Source organism: Choloepus didactylus, chromosome 14, assembly GCF_015220235.1.
Source record: "Choloepus didactylus isolate mChoDid1 chromosome 14, mChoDid1.pri, whole genome shotgun sequence".
In the NCBI taxonomy this organism is placed as follows: Eukaryota; Metazoa; Chordata; class Mammalia; order Pilosa; family Megalonychidae; genus Choloepus; species Choloepus didactylus.
In genome coordinates this window covers 6,418,877-6,441,525 of record NC_051320.1, presented here as the reverse complement: position 1 = coordinate 6,441,525, position 22,649 = coordinate 6,418,877, and the positions used below count along the sequence as shown (strand labels likewise).

At 37.5% G+C, this 22,649-nt stretch overlaps 1 protein-coding gene and 1 pseudogene across 2 annotated transcripts in view; one reads left to right on the top strand and one right to left on the bottom strand.

Moving 5' to 3' along the window:
* Positions 1 to 22,649, bottom strand: part of SNTG1 (syntrophin gamma 1) — a 1,042,376-nt gene that overhangs the window by 823,618 nt on the left and 196,109 nt on the right. The window lies entirely within an intron of this gene.
* LOC119509591 lies at positions 20,885 to 22,000 on the top strand (annotated as a pseudogene).

The following is a 22,649-nucleotide window of genomic DNA, read 5'->3' as shown; positions in this document are numbered from 1 at the left end:
TTTTTTTTTTCTTTATTTCTTTTCTGAAGTAATGAAAATGTTCTAAAAATTGAAAAATAAAAATAATTGTGGTGATGGATGGACAACTGTATGATGGTACCGGGGGCAATCGATTGGATATTTGGATAATTCTATGGTATGTGAACAATCTCAATTAAAAAGAAATGAGAGAAAGGAGAGGCTAAACCTTCTTATAGTTGTGCCTAAGGGTCTCCCCCTGTACCTCTTTGTTGGTAAGATGTGGCCCTCTCTCTCTTTAATTAAGCCAACTTGGCAGGTGAACTTACTGCCCTCCCCCCTACATGGGATCTGACTCCCAGGGGTGTAAATCTCCCTGGCAATGTCTGATATGACTCCCAGGGATGAATCTGGACCTGATATCATGGGATTGAGAACATCTTCTTGACTAAAAAGGGGTTGCAAAGTGAAACAAAATAAAGTTTCAGTGGCTGAGAGATTCCAAGTAGAGTCAAGAAGTCACTCTGGTGGGCATTCTTATGCACTGCATAGATAACACTTTTTAGGTTTTAATGTATTGGAATAGCTAGAAGTAAATACCTGAAACTATCAAACTGCAACCCGGCAGCCTTGACTCTTGAAGAGGATTGTAAAAAAAAAAAAAAAAAAAAAAAAAAAAGAAGAGGATTGTATAACAATGTAGCTTACAAGAGATGACAGTGTGACTGTGAAAGCCTTGTGGATCACACTCCCTTTATCCAGTGTATGTATGGAATAGTAGAAATATGGGCACAAAAAACTAAATGAAAAATAGGGTGGGAAGGGGGGATGATTTGGGTGTTCTTCTTTAATTTTATTTTTTATTCATATTTTCACTTTTTCTGGTACAAGGAAAATGTTCAAAAAATAGATTGGGGTGATGAATGCACAACTATATGATGGTACTGTGAACAATTGATTGTACACTTTGGATGTATGGTATGTGAATATCTCTCAATAAAATTGACTTAAATAATAAGATGTAAATAAAGTGTTACAGTTTTCAGTATTTTCATGAAAAATACAAAGTAGATCATTTTAATGCAGACATTTAGTAAATTAGGAATTAATATTTTTCCCAAGAAAGCATTCAATAGTTTTTTGGTTGTGATTAACATAAATCTTCTATATACAGTCTTGCACATGAATCTCATCTCCAAACAGCCAATTATTGATCACCTTGAACTTGCAGTCTAGCCCAAAGAAAATATCCGTTACTGAAACCTTCACACAAAAAGTATGATCAATAGATGATGCTGGGTATTCAGCATGTTGTGGAAATATAAATCAGAAAGAGCTAACCTTGTCTGGGAATGAAGAAGTCTTTCCTGATGAAGTGTCATTTAAGTGAAGACCTGCAGGTTAAACAAAGTGATGACGCAAGGAAGAATGCTTCATAAGAGCATGCTTAAATGTGCAGAGGCTGTAACAAATACGGCACACTGGAAGCACTGTCAGACTTGACTTTGGGCATAGGAGGTAAGAAAGACAGTGACAAGAGAAGAAGCTGGTAAGGTAATTTGTCAAAAAATGGAAAACTATATGAGTATTTGCACTTTAACATAAAGCAAACAGGTCCCTTTGAAGGTTTTCAAGTTGAGAGAATCACTGTCAGAGCTCATTTTTGAAAGTTCCTTCAATTTGACATGTGAAGAATAGTTTGGAAGGAGTAAGATTTATGACATCAGTTACCTGGGGGGTAATAACAGCTGGGAAGGCTAGAGCAGCCTCAGTGGGGGTGGAAAGACTAAAGGGGAAAAACAACTAGAGATAGTTAAGTGGTAAATTATAGCTACTCTTATTTAATTGTTATAAATTAAAGGCAAAGAAAATCAAAGATTGAAGTTATGTAAAAAAGCTGATGACAAAGAACTAAAAGAAAAGTAAAGGTTGGAAGTATAGGATAAAGGTGAATCCCTCAAAAGTATGAAATTTCATGGATGGTGTGCTGGTTTGCTTATATTATGTCCCCCAAAATGCCATGTTCTTTGATGAAATCTTGTGGGGACAGACGTATTAATGTTGATTAGGTTGGAACCTAATGATTGAGTGTTTCCATGGAGATTTGACTCAATCTATGGTAGGCAAGAACTTTGATTAGATAATTTCCATGGAGGTGTTACCCCACCCACTCACAGTGGGTCTGAATTAAATCACTGCAGCCATATAAAAGAACTAGCAGAAGGAACTCAGAACACCTGTGAGTAACATCTTCGAGAGCAACTGAGAGAAACATTTTGGAAACAGCCATTGAAAGCAGACTTATGCTAGCCCAGAGTTTGCTCAGAGATGCTAAGAGAGGAGAAAGCACCCCAAGAGCAACGTTTTGAAGAATGCACAGGAGCTGAGATAGGAGCTGGAAAACAACCTGGGATCAGCAGATACCAGCCACGTGCCTTTCCAGCTAACAGAGTTTTTATGGATGCCATTTGGCCATCCTTCAGTGAAGGTACCCTATTGTTGATGCCTTCATTTGAACACTTTATGGCCTTAAGACTGTAACTTTATAACCAAATAAACCCCCTTTATAAAAGCCAATCCATTTCTGGTACTTTGCAAATGGCAGCATTAGCAAACCAGAACAGATGGGATCGAGGGGCAGCTGTAAACTTGAACTTGAGAGCCACCTTCATTGGGAGGAAATTGTCCACATTACACACATGCACATGTGCATGTGCAGGAAACAATGGTGATGGAGATTTCACTTTGCATTTAGTCAAACAATTTGGAGGGAAAAATCAATCCACATTTTCTAGATGAAAGAGATTATCACACACTGTCTGGGAACAAATTCCATAATGGACAGGCATGAATCAAAAGAGGAAGCTGTTGCTTTTCAAGAAAGACACAAATATGGTTCCAACATCCTTTTTACCTTTTCTTAGACAGCTGACTAAAACAAGATTTAAATTACAGATCTTTTAAAATGCGATAATGATGATGATGAATTTCAAAGGAATAGAAAAATACACATTCACAATTGCTGCTTCTATGATCCCTTTTAACCCCAAATCAACTTCTATTTGTTTTACATTGAAGAAAATTCTTTTTCCTATCTCCTATTTCTCCAGCTTCACAGGAACTCACTGATTTACCTTCACCAGAAGCTTTGATGATTTGAAGGTTGCAGTTTGTCATTCATCTTATATTAAGAGTTGAAAGCCTTTCATAATATTCTTTTTTTAAATATTTCCTGTATGTTTTATTATGGAAATTTTTAAAAATTTATCAAATTAGAGATGGAAGTAGAGACCCAGGCTATATCCACCATCCACCTTCAGCAGCCATCATCATATGCTGCTTGTTCTATTACCCCCTCCCTTTATTCTTTGCATAAATTTTGAAGTAATTCTATAATACCATTTAATTTCAGCTCTAAATATGTCTTTCTGTGTATTCATCAGATAAGACCTTTTATAAATAATAAAAATAGCATTAGACCACCTAAAAATTGGTGACAACCACTAAATATCATTGAAGGAATACACAGTTTGCTTTAAATTTTCCCTAAAAGACTCATACATGTATACTTGTATCATTGCTTTGTTTAAATCAAAGCATAAAACAAAGGTGCATGTGTTGCATTTGGTTGCTTTGTCACTTAAATTTCTTTTAATTGAGAACACTACTTCTTCTTCTTTTTCTTCTACAGAATGTATTGAAGAAATAGGGTTATTTGTCCTACAGAATGTCCTACAATCTGAATTTTTCCTGGTTGTGTCCTTATAAATATTAATAATCTCTGAATTACTCTTCTTAGGCAAATTTTTTATTTTGTAGATTACATGAATTACAAGTGACCACAAACAAATTAAGATGGTGTAATTAAACCATACCAATCATCAATGCTTAATAAGCAAAATAATAAATGCTTAATAGCAGGACAGAAAGAAAAATTTATGTTTCACAGAAAAAAAAAAAGGATGCATGCATCCCACTTACAAGCATACCTCACAGAAATTGCAGGTACAATTCTAGACCACTGCAATTAAGTGAACATTGCAAAAAAGTAAGTCACATGAAAATTTTGGTTTCCCAGTGTATATAAAAGTTATGTCTACACTATACAGTAGTCTCTTAAGTGTGCAATAGCATTATGCATAGAAAACAACGTGCATTACTTTATTTATTTTATTTTATTTATTTTTTTTGCTGAAAAATGCTAACCATCATCTGAGCCTTCCATGAGTCATAGTCTTTTTTTTTTTTTACTTTTTTTTTTAATCATTTTATTGAGATATATTCACATACCACGCAGTCATACAAAAGAAATCGCACTTTCGATTGTTCACAGTACCATTACATGGTTGTACATTCATCACCTCATAGTCTTTTGCTGGTGGAGGGTCTTGCCTCAGTGTTGATGGCTGTTGACTGATCAGGCTGTGGAAATTTCTTAAAATAAGACAAAGGAGGAGTTTCCACATCGATCAGCTCTCCTTTTCTCAAAAAATGTCTATGTTGTATGCAATGTTGTTTGATAGCATTTTACCCACAGTAGAGCTTCTTTGAAATTTAGAGTCAATCCTCTAAAACTCTACCATGTTTTATCAACTAAGTTTATGACATATTCTAAATCCTTTGCTGTCAGTTCTGCAATGTTCACTGTATCTTCACCAGGTGTAGATTCCATCTCAAGAAACCATTTTCTTTTCTCTTACATAAGAAGCGGTTTGTCAACCATCAAAGTTTTTCATGAGATTGGAACAATTCTGTCACATCTTTAGGCTCCACTTTTAATTCTAGTTCTCTTGATATTTCTACCACATCTGCATTTACTTCCTCCAATGAGGTCTTGAGCCCCTCAAAGTTATCCTTGAGAGCTGGAATCAACTTCTTCCAAACCACTGTTAAAGCTGATATTTTGACTTCTTCCCATGAAACACAAATGTTCTTAATGGCAGCTAAAATTGTTCACCCTTTCCAAAAGGTTTTCAATGTATTTTGCCAAGGTCCATTAAATGAATCACACTATCTGTGGTGTTATTTATAACCTTATGAAATGTATTCATTAAATAATAAGCCTTGAGATTCAAAACTACTGTTTGATCCATGGGCTGCAGAATGGATGTTATATTAGCAGGCATGAAAACAACATTCATCTCATTGTACATCAGGGAGCAGTTCATTTTGAAAAAGATCTTTTTTTCTGAGCAGTAGGTTTCAACAGTGGGCTTACAGTATTCAGTAAACCATGTTGTAGACAGAAGTGCGGTCATCCAGGATGTGTTTTTCCACATATAGAGCACAAGCAGAGTCAATTTAGTATAACTGTTAGGGATCCCAGGATTTTGGGGAATGGTAAATTAGCATTTGTTTCAACTCAAAGTCATCAGCTGCATTAGCTCCTAATGAAAGAGTCAGCTTGTCCTTTGAGGCTTTGAAGCCAGGCATTGACTTCTCTTCTCTAGCTATTACAGTCCCAGATGGCATCTTCTTCCAATATCAGCCTGTTTCATCTACATTGAAAATCTGTTGTTAAGTGTAGCCACCTTTATCTATTCTATTAGCTAGATCTTCTGTATAGCTTGCTGTAGCTTCTACATCAGCACTTGCTCTTATTCACCTTGCTGTTTTGTGTTATGGAGGTGGTTTCTTTCCTTAATCCTCATGAACCAACATCTGCTAGCTTAGAAGTTTTCTTCTGTAGCTTCCTCACCTCTCTCAGCCTTCACAGAATTGAAGAGAGTTATCCCTTGCTCTGGATTAGGTTTTAGCTGGTTTGATCATCTATCCAGACCACTAAAACTTTCTCCATATCAGCAATAAGGAGAAAGCATAGAAACTAGAAAATTCACAAGTATAACAGCACCCAGAAAAATCCAATAGCAAGAGTTTTTATGGACAATGCAGAATATATTCAATAGGCAAAATTCATTAATTAAACAACTGTGTGAAGAAAGATTAAGGGAGAAACAATGTGCTTGCTCTGATTAAATCTGGGTGAAAGGGATCAGATAATATCCCTCAATTAGGGAACTGTACATCTCCTAATGCCCATTTTAGATAAAGAAATGGCCTGTTAATCAAACCAAGTTTTTATTCCAAGAGTCGTTTATCAGATACAATCATCACATCCAGGTGGCTATTACATAAATGCAAGGAATCTTTGTGGCCATTCGAACCAATAAGCATGCCCTTTCATTGCATCTCACTGCCATCCTGTTCTGGCCCTGGAAGCCACAGACATCCCTGCCATGAGCTCGTGTCCCATCTGAGCATCTGTGGGCTGTGCCAGGCTCCACACTTCAAAAGAGGTCATGTCCACAGCCTGCAGGCATCACAGTCAGTCCAGTTATTAGGCATGAGACAAACACTGGAGTGACTAAAATTAAATCTGCAGAAAGACACTCTCACCCGCTGGGTATGGGCTGAACAGAGTGTCCATGGAGTGGGGTGTGTTGTTTGCTATCATAAAATGGAATTGGCTGTCTTTATTGCTGTGTGTGTGGAGCCCAATGAAATGCAGAAGCCATTTTCCTCTGGGTGTTAACTCAATCGCTTTTGGAGTCTACTGTCCCCAACCATTCTTTTACCCTGGGTTTTCCTTAGCTATGAGAACTTGCCAGTTCTGCTGGTTTGAAGCTGTATGTGCCCCAGAAAAACATGTTCTTAAACCTAATCCATTCCTGTAGGTGTGAATCCATTATAGATAGGATATTTTGATGAGGTTACTTCAGTTAAGGTGCAACCCATCTCAATCAGGATGAAGAACTCTATAAGTAGAATGAAATTCAGACACAGGGAAAGCAAGTCACAGAAAGCAAGAAGTTGAATGTCCATGGAACCCAGAAGATGAGGAGAGGACAGAAGTCACTACCATGAGACTTGCCACGTGAGAAACTAAGTGCAAAGGATCACCAGTGGCTGGATCCAGAACACTAGCTTCCAGGGACAAACTATCACCTTGATGATGACTTGGTTTGGACTTTCTTTTAGCCTCAAAACTGTGAGCTAAAACTCAAGCAAATACCATTAAACTGCCCCATTTCATGGTATTTGCTTGAGCAGCCCAAGAAACTAAACCACTAGTCACCAGTGAAGTTAGTTTTCAGTTGACTGACATGACAGCAATAAACAAATCATTAAATGCCCATCTACGCTTTCAGAATATTGAACAGAAGGAGTCATTAAAATTTTAGTCCACATTCATAAATTTGCCAAATTAAAGCCAGTATATTGTTTCTTTATCATTATAGCCATTAGTTCAGAGAGAAAATGGAAGGCAGGAAAAAAATTACAATATATAGATAATCTCACAGACAACTGGAATTAATGCCTAATCACTTCAGTGTATTTCCTTCCAGACCTCACCCAAAATTTGCCAAGGTAGTCTTCAATTTAGTGTCTGTTTTCTTTAACCGATTTGTTAAAATAAAAGAAAAAAGATATTTAGAACTTAAATATGCAAAAATCAAGCAGAAAGATGGAAATTAGGAAAATTAACAGGCTGGTTATCCTATTAATGAAATAATTTCCCACTAGATAAATATGCATGAAGACTTCATTTTCTTGGTAACACCAAAACACTGGTCTGTAAAAATCAGCTGCAAATTAAAACTTTTATGGGTAGCCCTTTCTTTGATGAATCATAACTTTATAAAAATGACTTTAAGGAAATTCCTTAAAGTGTCATTGGTCACTATAAGTTTTATCTCATTAGAACTCCTTCCAGTGTTCATATTCCCAACCTCCTCAAGGACTGGGGTGTCAGTTTCAATCTTGACATAAAACTGGAGGAACAGTGTCATTGATAAAAAGTGTTCAAATGGGTGTACCAAGCCAATGAACCAGGAATGTGTTTAACAGAGAGAATGGAAAGTGGGTGAATGCAGCCCTGTTCTGGTTTGCTAAAGCTGCTGAAATGCAGTATACCAAAAATGGATTGGCTTTCATAAAGGGGATTTGATTTATTAGGTTTCAAAGTTACAGTCGTAAGGCCATAAAGGTGTCCAAACTAAGACATCAACAAGAAGATCCCTTCACTGAAGAAAGACCAATGGCGTCTGGAACAGCTCTGTCAGCTGGGAAGGCACGTGGCTGGCACCTGTCGGTCTTTTGCTCCCTGGTTGTATTGCTTTCAGCTTCTGATTTCAGTGGCTTTCTCTTTAAGCATCTGTGGGTTCTCACTTAGCTTCTCTGGGGTAAACTCTGAGCTTTATCTCTTAGCTTCTCTCTCTTAGCCACTGTGCGTCTTTGCTTGTTCTTCCAGGGCGTTTCTCTCTAAGCATCTGGGGGTCATCTTTTATCTTCTCTGGGGAAATCTGGGCTTCATCTCTTAGCTCAACATCACCTACTGTCTTTCTACATGCATCTCCAAGCATCTGGGTCTGTGTTAGCTCTGAGCTCTCTCTCTCTCCCTGATCTATCTTAAGGACTCCATTAAACTAATTGAGACCCACACTGAATGAGTGGAATCACATCTCTATGGAAATAACTTAATCAAAAGATCCTACCTACAATAAGTCTGCACCCACAAGATTGGATTTTAAAAGCATGGCTTTTTAGGGGTACAGAACAGTTTCAAACCAGCACAAGCTGTAAACTCAAATGCACAGAGCATTGGCCAAAGAGTTTAGAAACCGATGGATAAGTGTGAAATTGGACATCATCAGCTGTGGTTTCCACTGGGCCCAGCTGTGATGTGGCCACCTTCAATGCTGTGTGGTCTTGGGGAGCACCAGAACTGGAGTGTTGGAGAAGCCCAAACTACACTACACCTTTGAGTGAGTCCACCTCAATATATAGCTTAGTGTCTGGGCGCTTTCGTTAAGAGGCACATATAGAATACAAAGAAACATAAGAGGACAGGATGGAAACAAAGCCTAAGTTGCAGGACTGTATATGACCCAAAAAGGAACTTTCATTAGGAAAGCTGGTGGCAATAGTCAAACATCGAAAAACCAGCACATCGTAGAACTTTGATACCGTTTCTGCATGAATTGAGATGAAGGAACAAGGCATGGGGTGGATGTTCCAGCAACATGGACCACTGGATGTTGAAAAGGGCAGAAAAAATTGCTGACAATCAAATTAAACAAAAGTGCAATGGGTTCTCAGTCACTCAGGCAGAGGGAACACCAGTATCAGATAAAGGTTTGAGTCCCCTTTGATCCTATAATTTAATGATTCTTAGCCGACTTTCCTCAGTTTCTAAAGGGAGATTATAATAATAAATATAATTTGTCATGCATTTATTATATTCCATGCTCTTTGCTAAGTGTTTTATGCTAATTACCCCTTTTCCTCAAAATAACTCACAGGTAAGGAACCCAAGGATGAGTAGCTATCCCAGTATAATTTAACAAGGTAGCGAATTTGCCCAAGGGATGATCATCCAGACGTCAAATCCAAGAAATCTGGCTTTAAAGTCATGTCACATATCTGCTTTTAAGATCAATAATGCATCTTGGGGAAGAGGAATAAATTCCATCCACATTAGTGGAAATAATCTGAAGCATTAACATTCTAACTCTTCCTTTATAGTATTTTTATTATTAAACTTATGAATCATTCCACTTGAAACCTCATGTGGTACACAGGGAACAGATGACAGCATCTATTCTGGGATCTTGTTCTGCGGATGGGCAGAAATGCAGAACCCAGGCCTCTCCTCAGACCTCCTGAATCTAAATCTGCATTTTTCAAACAATCCCCAGACGATTCATGTGCATGAAAATTTGAGAATCCCTGGTTTATTATACTCTAAGCAAAAACCTTGGAACTGCTTTACAGGAAAATAACAACTTTGAAGCTATCTAGGTTTTAACAAAAGTGTCAACTAATTAAAATGTGGACATATACATAACCCTGATGATTTCCTACATTTAAAAAATACAAATGCTGGCTGTGCAGCCCTGTGGTCATATGAAAATAACTGGAAAGGAATCAGTACCACTTTAACGCTGAAAAGCATGAGTTATGGAACAATTATGTATCTACTGTGTAAACAAAGAAGCTGTAAGTATCCAGTAAACAGATGAACTTGTATAATTACATTTTACACAGGTATGTATTCCCCCAAGATTGCAGGTTACATAATCTTAACTTTTTAAACTTACATAACTTCTTATATATTTCATAAATTTGCAGCCCCAGAAAAGCCTGCCAGCTAGCTAACAATACCAATTGTTAGAACACAATTTTGGGTAAAATAGAAGATGATATAAAAATTCTGACAAAATGAAACCACAGTTCTTCTAAAGTTGTAGGAAATGCTTGCTGGATCTGAAGAATAGGAATTTGTTTTTCAGCATGTTAAATACACTAATAAATAATTGGCCACATCTCCCATGCACTCACAAGTATTATCATTTGTCTACTGTGTTTATGGACAGTTTCTCAAGCTGGGAATATTATTTCTGCCCACAGGGAGCCTAGTGAGGAGACAGAAAAGAAAGCAGGTCAGTATAACACAGTATAGTAAGTGTTAAAAAAGGAGAAGAATAATTGACAATAATTCAACCCAGATTAAAGAGGCATCCTGGAGGAAATGAAATCTAGTATGAAACCTAATGAATGAGTAAGCAAAATCCCAATGATGGAGGTCAGTGTGGGAAAGATAATTTTGGGGGAGCAGAGAAAATAAAACATGTTCAGAGGCTAGAGTGCTGCTAGGCCTGGCACAGAACAATCACCAAAAAAGTTGTGCAAAAGCTTCATAAAGATAGCAAAGCTTTCTTTTTGAAAGCAGTAAGATGGTGTTGGTCTACTTTGCAGATTCTTTTGAGTATTTGAGAGATCATGTATGTGAAAGCATGCTTATGAAATATGTCACATATCATTAATGTTATTAAATGTTTAACTGTAAGAAGTCTAATTGATTTTCCTTCATAATGTTACACACTTGGCACCACATTCAAGCATCTTAAACCATCTGGGTAGATTTGTTTTAAAGAGAAAGGCATGCATAAAGAGACCAATTTTTCTAAATTTTGCAATGCTGATTACTTGTGACCTTTCTTTTGCTTATTTTTCTCCCCACAGGATCTCAAAAATAAACCAGAAACTGGCTTTGCACAGCTTATCCTTTAGTTTGACAGTGGCAGGTGCAGGCCAGGCTTGGACATGTGTCTCAACAATTAAGCTAGATCTTATTCAAAGGTGTCCATCTGATCCATCTTGCTGTCCGGTTGGCCTTTCCTGGCTCAGTCACAGATGTTCTGTTTTACTCCAGTGTTTCCTACAGATGCTTGTTTGGAACATATTGAGGTTGTCCGTGTTGGGCTGTCATCTGTGAAGACCTAGTATTCTGGGTAGGGGCCAAAAGTCATTTCTCTTGCCTGAATTTTGGAATCGAACTGACAAACAGTTTTAAAGTGGAATGGAACTGATTGTGTTGGGTTTATGGAGTCTCTTTCTAGAATTCAACAATTCTCATAATTCTCACTGTTATAGTAAGAAGGCCAGAAATTTGGCAACTCCCAAATTATTTCATTTGTATCTTTCTAAAAGCTTCACATTTTTATTTATGCCCCGCCTCCAGGAAAAATAGACCCAAGGAAAGAAGTCTATGGGGCCTAAACCTGTATTTCCTGAAATGTAGGAAAATAAAGTTCATAAGTTAGGCAAGTGAGAAAAAAAAAAAGCAGTAAGTAGTTTCATCTCAAGGAAAAGAGAAAAAAAAGGAGGCTAGAATAGGAGAAAGTATTAGAGAAGACTGTTTCCAAGGTTGTCTGGGAAATGGGGCAGGGGTTAGGTGATACAGTCATTCAGTGAATAATTTGTTAAACACCAATTACATGATAGGAACTGTATTCCCATGAGGAAAGATTATGAAAGGCTCAGCACTCCACAGACGGGTCAATAAGACTTCCCTTGAGGGTGCACTGAGTTCTAAGAAAAGAGCCAGAGAGAAAGAAATCCCAAATCAATCCAGTGGGAAAGAACGCAAGAGTCACATCTGGTACAAGTTACTGGGTAGCATCACGCAACCAGAGGTAATGCAGGTCTTTCTGAGCAAGGAGGACCCACCCCTTCTCTAGAAATGTTGTTAGAGGGATTCTGGCATGGTGGTGAATGTTCCATTCTAATCTGCACCCCAGCAATCAAAGACATGCAAATATTGCTTTTGGAAAATGACAATAATTTCTAAAACACTAGGCTATCCGGGATGGCATATAATCCTAGGTTCTGGGCAGAGGCCCATGTCAAGTGAAGCTGAGGCCTCCCCTTGCCATATTTCTGTGAGATATTTAGGCTCTTAATGTTGTAGGAATTAAGAACAGCAGAACTACCTTTGCTTCAAAAATGCTGGCATTAGCTTCATATTTAAACTTCACAAACAGTAAACTCCTGTTTGTTTTCTAAGTACACCAGGTCTAAGAAAAGTTCATCAACAGTTCATCATTTCCTGTTTCTTGCAATGAAATAAATACAGGAGCATGATTTTTATTGCCCTTCTTACTTGTTCTAAAGCTTTCTTCTGATGTTTTCTATCATTTTTGTTGTTGCATTTATTTAAATTGAGAAGGAAAAACACTGTAATTTCTCCCAAAGTTCAGATTCTTAGGGAAACATGTGCTTGATTGTCCCGGATTTTTATGCCTACTATTTAAGAGTTAGAAGGAAATACTTCATTATCATCAGCCTCTTTTTCACTGAGCTGGGGCTTTCACCATCTAATAAAGCAATTAATTAAATGTCTTTTTACCACAATCAAAAGAGTCATTGCTGAAAATGAAACTTCCCTTCTTACTGCTCCCTTTCCCATCCATGACTTTCAACAAATCAATTCAACAGATTATATGGCATCTTCTGTGTCATAAATATTATTAGTCACAGTGAGTAAAGACCAATAACTTTTATTAAGAATGAAAAAATTATTTTTGCTTAGCACTAGACCAGACCATTTTCTAATCCATTTCACCAGTGGTATCTTATTTTAGTGTCCAAACAAAAAAAACAAAACCCCTGACTTATGAAGATGGTGGGAAAAAAAAAGATTGTACAGTAAAATACTTGTGTAGAGAATTTTGAGTAGTTATTTAAAGAGCATTGAACAATTGCGATACATGATTATTTAGTAAGGGACCAAATTATTGGTGACTTAAATTGCAGGATAATAAATTTTGATTATATCCTTTAAGTAATGAGTAGTTCTTGGGTTTTATAGCAGGTGAACAACATGAAAAATTCAGTATTCATAGGTTAATCAAATATTAACTTTTGCTTCCAGGAAGATGGAATAGATGTACTTTCCTCCATCCCTCTGCTAAGTAAACCTAAAAACACTAGATTTTACAAATAAAAAGAAGGCAAACGTCTGGGACCTTGGGACCTGAGAATGACTGGATGCTGGAGAAGTTGGTCACCTGGAAGTTTCTATGTGTTCCAGACACAAAAAGCCCTAGGGGAAGCCTGCTTTCTGTAGCCAGAGCACCAAGTAAAGGACAGTCTTGCCCCTTTCAAACAATACAGATCAACTCCAACAAGACACCACAGACAAAAACTGTGAAGTCACCCATGTTGCTGACATTGAACATGAATGGAGAGCCTAGATGCCCACTCTTGCAAGGCTTTAATGAGGTGCCCAAACCCTGTTGGGGTGCTGTTGGAGAAGGTTGAGTAAAAGGTAACAAGTCCCCTGCACGCACTCATGGTGTCTGTGGAGACCACTTGGTAAGCCTGGGCTTCTCCATCAGCCGGGGTCAGCAGTAATAAGGCATTGCTCTCCCTCTTTGCTGGTCAGTGTCAGAGGAGACCTAGTAGAGATTAGGACTTCCACCACTGCTCAGCAAAAACCAGGTCCCCTCCCCAGGGTGTCAGTGGAAGTCAGGAAGGACCCCTAAAAAGGTGCTCCTCTTCTCTAACCCAGATGATATTAGCAAAGGCCAGGTAGGGAGTCTGAGCCCCACCCTGACCCAGCAGTAACAAGGGGTCCCTCTACATGGGTGTCAACTCCAGTGGAGAAACTGCAGCTGAGCCTCCACCAGGTGGTAACGAGGGGGTGTCTGTTCACCCACCAAAGTGCAGTCAGAAGAAGCCTGCTAAAATATGGCATTAAATACAAGCCATAGTCTTACAACATATGACCCAAAATGTCCAGGTTTCTATCATAAATCACTTGCATACCAAAATCCAAGAAGATCTCAAAATGAGTAAGAAAAGACAACCAACAGACAGACACCAGTATCTAGATTAGACAGATTTTAGAATGATCTAAAATCTATTTTAAAACAGCTATCATTAAAATGTTGCGACAAGCAATTATAGACTCCCTTGAAATATATGCAAAAATTATACATTCAGCAAAGAAAGAAAATGTAACAGTAAAGATGTGAAAAAGAAACAAATAGAAAATGTAAAGTAAAAAATAAAATAAATGAAATAAACACCTGAATGTTGGAACTAAACAGTGTAATAGAGAACTTGGAGATAGAGCAATAGAAATTACGCAAATGTAAAAAAGAGAGAGAATACACTGAAAAAAAAATTGAAAAGAGCCTCAGAATCTCAGACTATAACAAAAGGTATAACATTCTTATCATAAAAGTAACAAAGAAGAACAGAAAGAGGTTGGGATGGAAAAGTCTATTCAAAAAAGTAATGACTGAAAAATTTCAAATTTGTCTAAAAACATAAACCAACAGATGCAAGCAGCTGAAAAAAACCCAAAATGATACACCCAGAGAAATCCATACCATGACCCATCCTAGTCAAACTTCTGAAAACTAAAGACAAAGAAATTACCATGCAAGCAGTAAGAAGAAAATGACACTGTACATAAAAAGGAAAAACAATCAAATGACACTTGATTTCTCATCAGAAACCATGGAGTCCAGAAAGAAGTGGCACAATATATTTCAAGTGCTGAAAGGAAAGAACTCTCAATGCACAATTATATATAGAGCAAAAATATCTTCAGGAATGAAGGTAGAATGAAGACATTTTTGGGTGAAGAAAACTAAGAGTATTTGTGTCCAGCAGACCTAAAATAATATCGAAAGTGAGTTCTCAAAATGGAAAGATAATTTAAACTAAAGAATCTTAGGTAATGGAGAAGGAATAAAGAACATGGAAAGAGGAAAATTATGAGTAAATAGAATACAATTTTCTCCTGCACTTGCGTTTTCTAAATTATGTATGTGCATTTGAATTATATTTGAGGTTTAGTCATAATACTGTCTAACATGGTTATCAATATACCTAAGAGGAAATAAGACTATTATAATATAAAGGGGAAAGGAAAAGGGCTGTAAATGGAGATAAGAAACTGATAAAATATCATCACAAGTAGAATGCAATAACATTGTACATATGCATACATAATGTAAATGGAATGCCTAAATCAACGAATAAAAAAGCTAAACAATGATATGTAGAGTTGTACTCACAAATACTAGAGATAAATCAGAATAGAATTTAAAGAGAATACTCAAGAAACCCACAGGAAGGTAGAAAAGAAAAGAGAGCAAAGAAAAAACAACAATTAAAATGTCAGACATAAGCTTTAACATATCAATAATTACATTAAATTGTCTAAACACACCTTTAGAAGATAAAATTTGGCAGTGTAGATTTAAAAATCTGTGGCCTGACTATACTGACTACAAGAAAATTACTTCAAATATAATAAAGTACACACTCAAATTAAAAGGAAGAGAGAAGATATGCCATACTAATATTAATCAAAAGAAAGCAGAAGGAGATGTCATCAACATGGTGACATAAGGCATCCCCTGGAAAAGTCTTCCCTAAGAATCAACTGATAAAAGGATAAATCCCATTTACTTGAAACCCTGAAGAATGGTGGGGAAGACTCCAAAAATGCTGAATCAAAGAAAAAAAAAATAATCTCCAAGATCAGGTAGGAGATTTCCCTGCTGGAGCTGCCAGTCTGGACCTCTGCCCCTCACTCGGTACTATGCAGCTTGGGAGTTGCTCAGAGGCAGGACAGCCTGGGTCCCCCTGTCACAGATGCAGACTACAGTCATTCACAGCAGCGAGTTAGAACCCTGTGCATATCTATTCACAGGGACTCATGTCCATAGAGATGCAGGATGCAACACAAGTGGCTGAGGAGTGCTGCATACAGAAGTGTTCCCAGGAAAAATAAAAGAGAGACTATGGCAAAACTGTTGGCAAAAGGTGGGCACACTCAATCCAGCCACTGTTTGCCAGACCACCTAGAAGGACAACGAGACTTTCGGGATTGAGGCACCTTTCTGGGTCCTTAGGGTGGGCTACAGGAATGGGGAAGAAAATGAAGGCAGAAAAGTCACACAAACACACACACACAAACACACACACACACTGACAAGGGGGTGGGGGAGCTGACCTACTATAATACAGGATGGTTCTCAGAACTAAATAGCATAAGGAAATACAGGCACAGACTGAAGGAGACAATTTAAACAAATCATGGGAGCTATGGAGAAAATTCGGCACAAAAACAAATAGAACAGATGAAGATTCCCAGGTCAGGAAGAGAGGAAAGGAAGCTTTCTCTTGGATGTGAAATATGGCACAAAAAGTGCAATCTTAAAAATTGTACCGCATATCCAGGGCAAGAAACAGATGAAGAAGGGCTGAGAAAATGTGAAAAGTTAAGCAGGGGCTACTCTTCTCAATTTCCATGGATCCTTCTCCAGGAAGACAACAGTCTTACTACACTTAAAGAGATTTAAATTTTACGAAGCATCTTCTCCAACTGCAATAAAATGAAGCTAGAAATCAATAACAGAAAGAAAACTAGAACATTTATAAATATGTGGAAGTTAACACAATACTAAACCAAGTATTTAAGTTATAACCAGTGAAATAAGGCAAGTGAAGGAAATAAATAGCATACAGATCTGAAAGGAAGATATACAATTGTTTCTATTTGCAGATCACATGGTAGTATATATAGAAAATCCCAAAGAATGCACATGTAAAGGCCTAAAACAAATGAGTGACATCAAGTTTACAGAATACAAGATCAATATGAAAAATTTAATTGTATTTCTATATACTAGTTATAAACACATGAAAACTGAAATTTAAAATACAATACCATTTAAGTACACTAAAAATGAAATATTTAGGTGTAAATCTAACAAAAGGCAACAGCAAAGAAACAAGAATGCTCAAAAGTTCTGTAAAAGAAGAAATGAGAGCAATCACTCTACGCTATTTCAAGAATTATTATATAGCAAACAAGATTGAGTGGTGTTGATGAAGGGATATATACATAGATCAGTGAAACAGAGAATCCACAAAAATATGCAAATAAATGTTTCCAAGTCATTTTTTTACAAAGATTCAGAATCAGTTTAATGAAAGAAGTATAGTCTACTTAATATCTCTTGCTGAAACAGTTGGATATCCATAGGCAAATATATGAAACTCTATCTAATACTCACCTTTTACAAAAATTAAAATGAAATGCAGCCCAGATTTAAATGTAAAATGCAAAACTATACATCTTTTGGAATAAAACATAGGAGAAAATCTTTGTTACTTAGGTCTAGGTGAAGAATTCTTAGAAATGAAACCAAAGAAAAAAAATGATGCCTTGGATTTTATCAAGTTAAAAAGTACTGCTCTATGAAAGTTCATAAAAGAGTATGAAAATACAAGCTACTAAATGTGTGAAATTATTTGCAAATCATCTATTTGACCAAGTACTCATATCTACATTATACAAAGAACTCTCAAAACTTAACAGTCAAAATTAAACAATCCAATTAAACGTGGGTTAAAGATATGAACAGACATTCATTAAAGAGGACAAATGGATGGAAAATAAGCAATAAAGAGGTACTCAACATCATTAGCCATTAGGGAAATGAAAATTGAGACTATGAAGAGATATCACTACATACCTGTTTAAATGGCTAAACTTAAAAATAATGACAATATCGAATGCTAATGAAAAATGTAAAGAATTTGGATACCTCCTACATGGCTGGTGGGAATGTAAATACCATAGTCACTCTGGAAAAGTTTGGCAGTTTCTTAAAAACAACACAAAACTACTATATGACTCAGCAATTTCACACCTGGGCATTTATCCCAGAGAAATGAAAGCTCACGTCTGCACATACATCTGTACATAAGTGCTTATGGCAACTTTATATATAAGAGTAAAAAACTGGATACAAGCAAATGTCTCTCAATAGGCGAATGGATAAATAAACTTTTGGATGCCTGTACTGTGGAATACTACTCAGCAGTAAAAAAGGAATAAGCTATTGTATTGATACACGCAACAACTTTGATGGATCTCAAAGGCATTGTGCTGAATGCAGACAGCCAATCTCAAAATGACAATTACTATATGATTTCATTTATTTAGCTTTCTCAAAATGACAAAATTATAGAGACAAAAACAGATTAGTGTTTTTCAAGGATTAGGGATGAGTGTGGGGTGGCCATGGCTATAAAAGGGTACCATGAGGGAGATCTTTGTAATATTGGTATAGTTCTGTATCTTGTTGGAAGTGATTACAAGAATCTAATCATATGATATCATTACATAAAAATGCACATACATTGTACCAATATCACATCTCTGGTTTTGATATTGTACTATAATTAAGATATAACTGCTGGGGGAAACTAGGGGAAACATGCATCCTCTCTGCAGCTTTCTGTGATTCCATGTTTATTTCAAAGTAAAAGTTTTGTTTATAAATAATCAGTTAAGAGATGGGATGGATTTGAGAGTATAGGGAGCATGGAGAAAAATCAGTTGAATTTAATAGGCTGAGCAGCTCCTCTGTCTATAAGGGATTATGTTAGATGGGCAGCAACACAGGGCAGAAGTCCTTGATATGGCTGGTGCCAAACCTGGTTATCGGCAGAAGAGAGGATGGTGACGCCATCACCAGAGAAATGAATGGCCTCCAAGCCTAGGCACAAACAGGGGCCCAGGAAGCACACCACCTTTAAAGACAAGGCTATATTTTGTTAGTAAGATGACCCTTTTTTTTCTCCTTCTGTCATTACATGACCTTCTATTATACCTTATCCTATACACTTAGGAAATACAGACTTTTCTTATTTGGATGTCTCTCTTTGCTTTAATTTCCTCAACAGATACATTTTTCATCATCTCTTGCATACCAGGGATTATTCTAAGTGCTTTCCTCTTTAGGGGTCCTTAGTCTGGGCTACTTTTCTATTCGTGGTGATGCTTAGGTGCCTCAATTATGTGAAACATTACATGTTTGTGATGTGATTTCAGGCACAAGTGTGGGAGCTGCCTTTTCCTCCTTGTGAAGCTAATTGGTCTCGAGGGGGTTTGAACCTTCAACCTTTATCTCATTAGAAACTTGCTTCAACCAGATGAGCTAACTAGCCTCGGCAAGTTATTACAATCAGAACAGGAAAAAGTCATTAGGCTCTTTTGCACATATTCATACCAAGTTGTCTAAGACGATGTGGAATTCAAATAGCAGAGTTTATAGAACAAAAGGCCTAAAGTAAATATAGAACCACTACCATGTGCACATGCCTAAAGACTTTAAAAACCCTTCTACAAATAGAGCAAAGTCACTATGGATAAAATATGCAGGTAGTGAAAAATAATCTAAAAAATTAGACTTGATTCCAATATAATACAGCTTTTATATCACAAGAATACATATTGATCAAAAATGGCACACTCACGATCAAAGAAAATCTTTACAAAGAAACATATGAACTTTTTTTGCAGTGTGGAACAATTTTAGATAATTTATGTTCTTCTGAAACTCATTTGTATTCTGTTCTAAATATACAGCAGCCTAAAACGTTGAGAAAATCTGGGCCAGAGACCTAAATACAGAACTCCAGGGAGGCTGGCTGGCTAGATGTAAGCTCATTTATGTAACCACTAGTCTAGTATTTTATCAATGTGAGAAACAGTTATATTTGCTTTACTGTAGCCAGTGAGATGCACTACTGCAGATCAACATGTGACAATGAGAGAAATAAATAGCCATGGATTGATTATGAATAGATTGACTATTTCCTAAAGCAATAGTAAAGGGAAAGAAAAACTTCAGATTAGTTCTAATGTTTTTAGCATGTTGATATTTCCCATACATTTTCTCTAAGCAATTTGTTTATCAAATTATGGGATTTTTCCTTAATAGCTAAAATTTTGAATTGATGTCAAAAGTCTTCAAAAATACCAGCATAGTTTTCTCTGACTGCAGCAGTTATCATGGTCATTAATTTTCCCATCTACCTTCTTCAGATGTTCTTTTTAAATCATTCTTCACTTTGAGTCATTATTTGTCTCTGAGTATCACGTTAAAGAGAAAACACATTTCTTGCTCTGTGTATATCGCACATAGGCTTCTTACCTTCCATTAATCATTGGAAAGGCAAATTTAACATTCTAAACTAATTAATAATTTGACAGACACAATTAAAAGATAGTAAAGTTATTTGAGAAAAAAATACCTAGTAATTAGAATTTTGGATAAATTAGGTCGGATCAAGAATAATGATAAAACAATTTATTACGGATTACTGAAGTTAATGACTATGCCCTTTTTAAATACAAAATGGTACTCTACTTAGTTCCAGGGATGCTCTAGCATAAATGCATTTTTATGTTTAAGAATTCTCAGAAAAAAAATGTCTTTTCTCAGTTTTCCACACTTCTAGTTTGGTTGCTGTAAAGAATTAACAAGAAGTAATGTGTAAGAGATTATGTTCCAATACAGACAACTTGTATTACTAAAGGAACAGAGTACAGTATTGGCTTTTGGACAGAAAACATGACAGAGGGCAATGGGGTATGACCAAAAAGTAGTAAGTTATTTTCAATTGTTTAAAAACAAGCTTTCAGCACCCAGAGAGGCCGTGAAGCAATGAGGGACAGAATCCAGTCTGAGCCGATTGACCCAGCTGCTGGTTCCAATCTTTGGGTACCCCAGGAGCTGCTCTTCCAACACCTACTTCTGGACCTATGGGTTCTCCATATAGTGTTTCATCCTATTCCTCCTTACCCCCTCTTCTGAACAGTGACTTTGGCTTCAACTCTGATAGTAAGGGGCAGGACAAGGGGGCCCATGGGCCCAGGCCAGGCACTGTTGGGCAGAGAGGAGGATCCTGGCCCAGCCCGGGTCCTATCTGCTACAGGCATAGACCCAGGGTTTCCAGCAAGCAACATACAACATCTCACCTGGAACAGCTGGGCTTGGCTTCTCCTGTGGCAGGATCTGGGGTCCAAAGGCCAAGAGATGGTGGATTGGAAACCCCTCTGAACACCCAGAGCTGTAGCACAGAGGGAGACAGGCCCTCTGTGTAAAAATGTGTAAAGATCTCCAAGGATTCACTCACCCCCTCACAGATCTTCTTAATGGGCTGAAGATGGGTCGTTCTGAGAGAGGACTGAGCAATTGCCAGCAGAGTGTGGCAATGGATAGGATCCAGTGTATTGCAGGTGTTTTGCAGAAACCACAGATGGGGGAGCATTATCTAGGAAAACTGCTACAGGTAGAAGGGATGTTAAAGACTTGGTTTCCTCATATAGCTGCCCAGAGATCATCATTGGGAAACAGCAGGCACCACCTGACCAAGGTAAGAGCTTATAAGCCTGAGGACGAGCATTTGCCAAGTCACCACACTAATCAGCTGCTTACTCTCCTGTACCTCCCATGGGAAAGACAGACCAGGTGCAGCTAGGGCATCTTGTTCTGAAGCAGACACAGCCTTGGCACCTCATGGAATGGCCAGCCATGAACCTCACCTGGATCCACATCACTCTATTTTGCAACCCCCCTCCCAGTACCCCAGGTACCATCTCCTTTAGCCATAGTCCTTTTGGCACTGGAACCAGCACTGGCATTATCCTTTTCCTCCAGCATGGAGTGCAGTCCACCCCTCTGCCCCCACAGCTCCACTTCTACCTACTACAGCATCTCCTTTCATCTCTGGTGATGCTTAGAAACTATCTGGAGAGGGGCCTCGCTGCCACAGTTTGCCAGTGACTCTGACATCAGACTGGAGATGCACTCCATCCCCTTCTGGTCTACTCACCATAACCACATATATGACCGTGAGACACCTAGAGGAGTTTTGAGAAGCCATCTTCTCATTGTTCCTCATGCCTATCTTCTCAACTCCTAACCCAGAACATGTGGTTCTCCTCTGTGGTTTCTAATTTGTATTAATATGTGTATATATATTCTTTACTTTTAACGTGTGTATTTGTGTTGAGGGAAGATATTTCCTTTCTGGTTCGAGATATTTTACATCTAAAAAAATAATCTTTCCTAAAACAAACCCAGTTGTATGCTTTCATGAGTTTCCTTTTTCCATCTTGCCTTATACTGCCTATCATTTTTTACCACATATCTGGATTCTATTTGTCTAGAACACAGGTTCTCAAACTTTCTTGTGCATCAGAATCACACATGTTAAAGTAAAGACTGTTGGTCTATACTTCCAGAGTTTCTGCTTCAATACATCTGGATTGGGTTTAATGTGAATTTCTAGTGAGTTCCTAGGTGATGCTGATAGAGCTGCTTGAGGGTTCACATTTTGAGAATCTCTGAAGAAGAAAATGCCCAATCCCCTAGATCTGATAATACTTCTGTACCATTGTATAAACTCCAACCCAGACCAAGAGAAGAAAGGACTTTAAAAAGAACCAGTTCATCTTATTCATTGTTGGTGGGACTGTATAATGGTTCAGCCACTCTGGAAGTCAGTCTGGCAGTTCCTTAGAA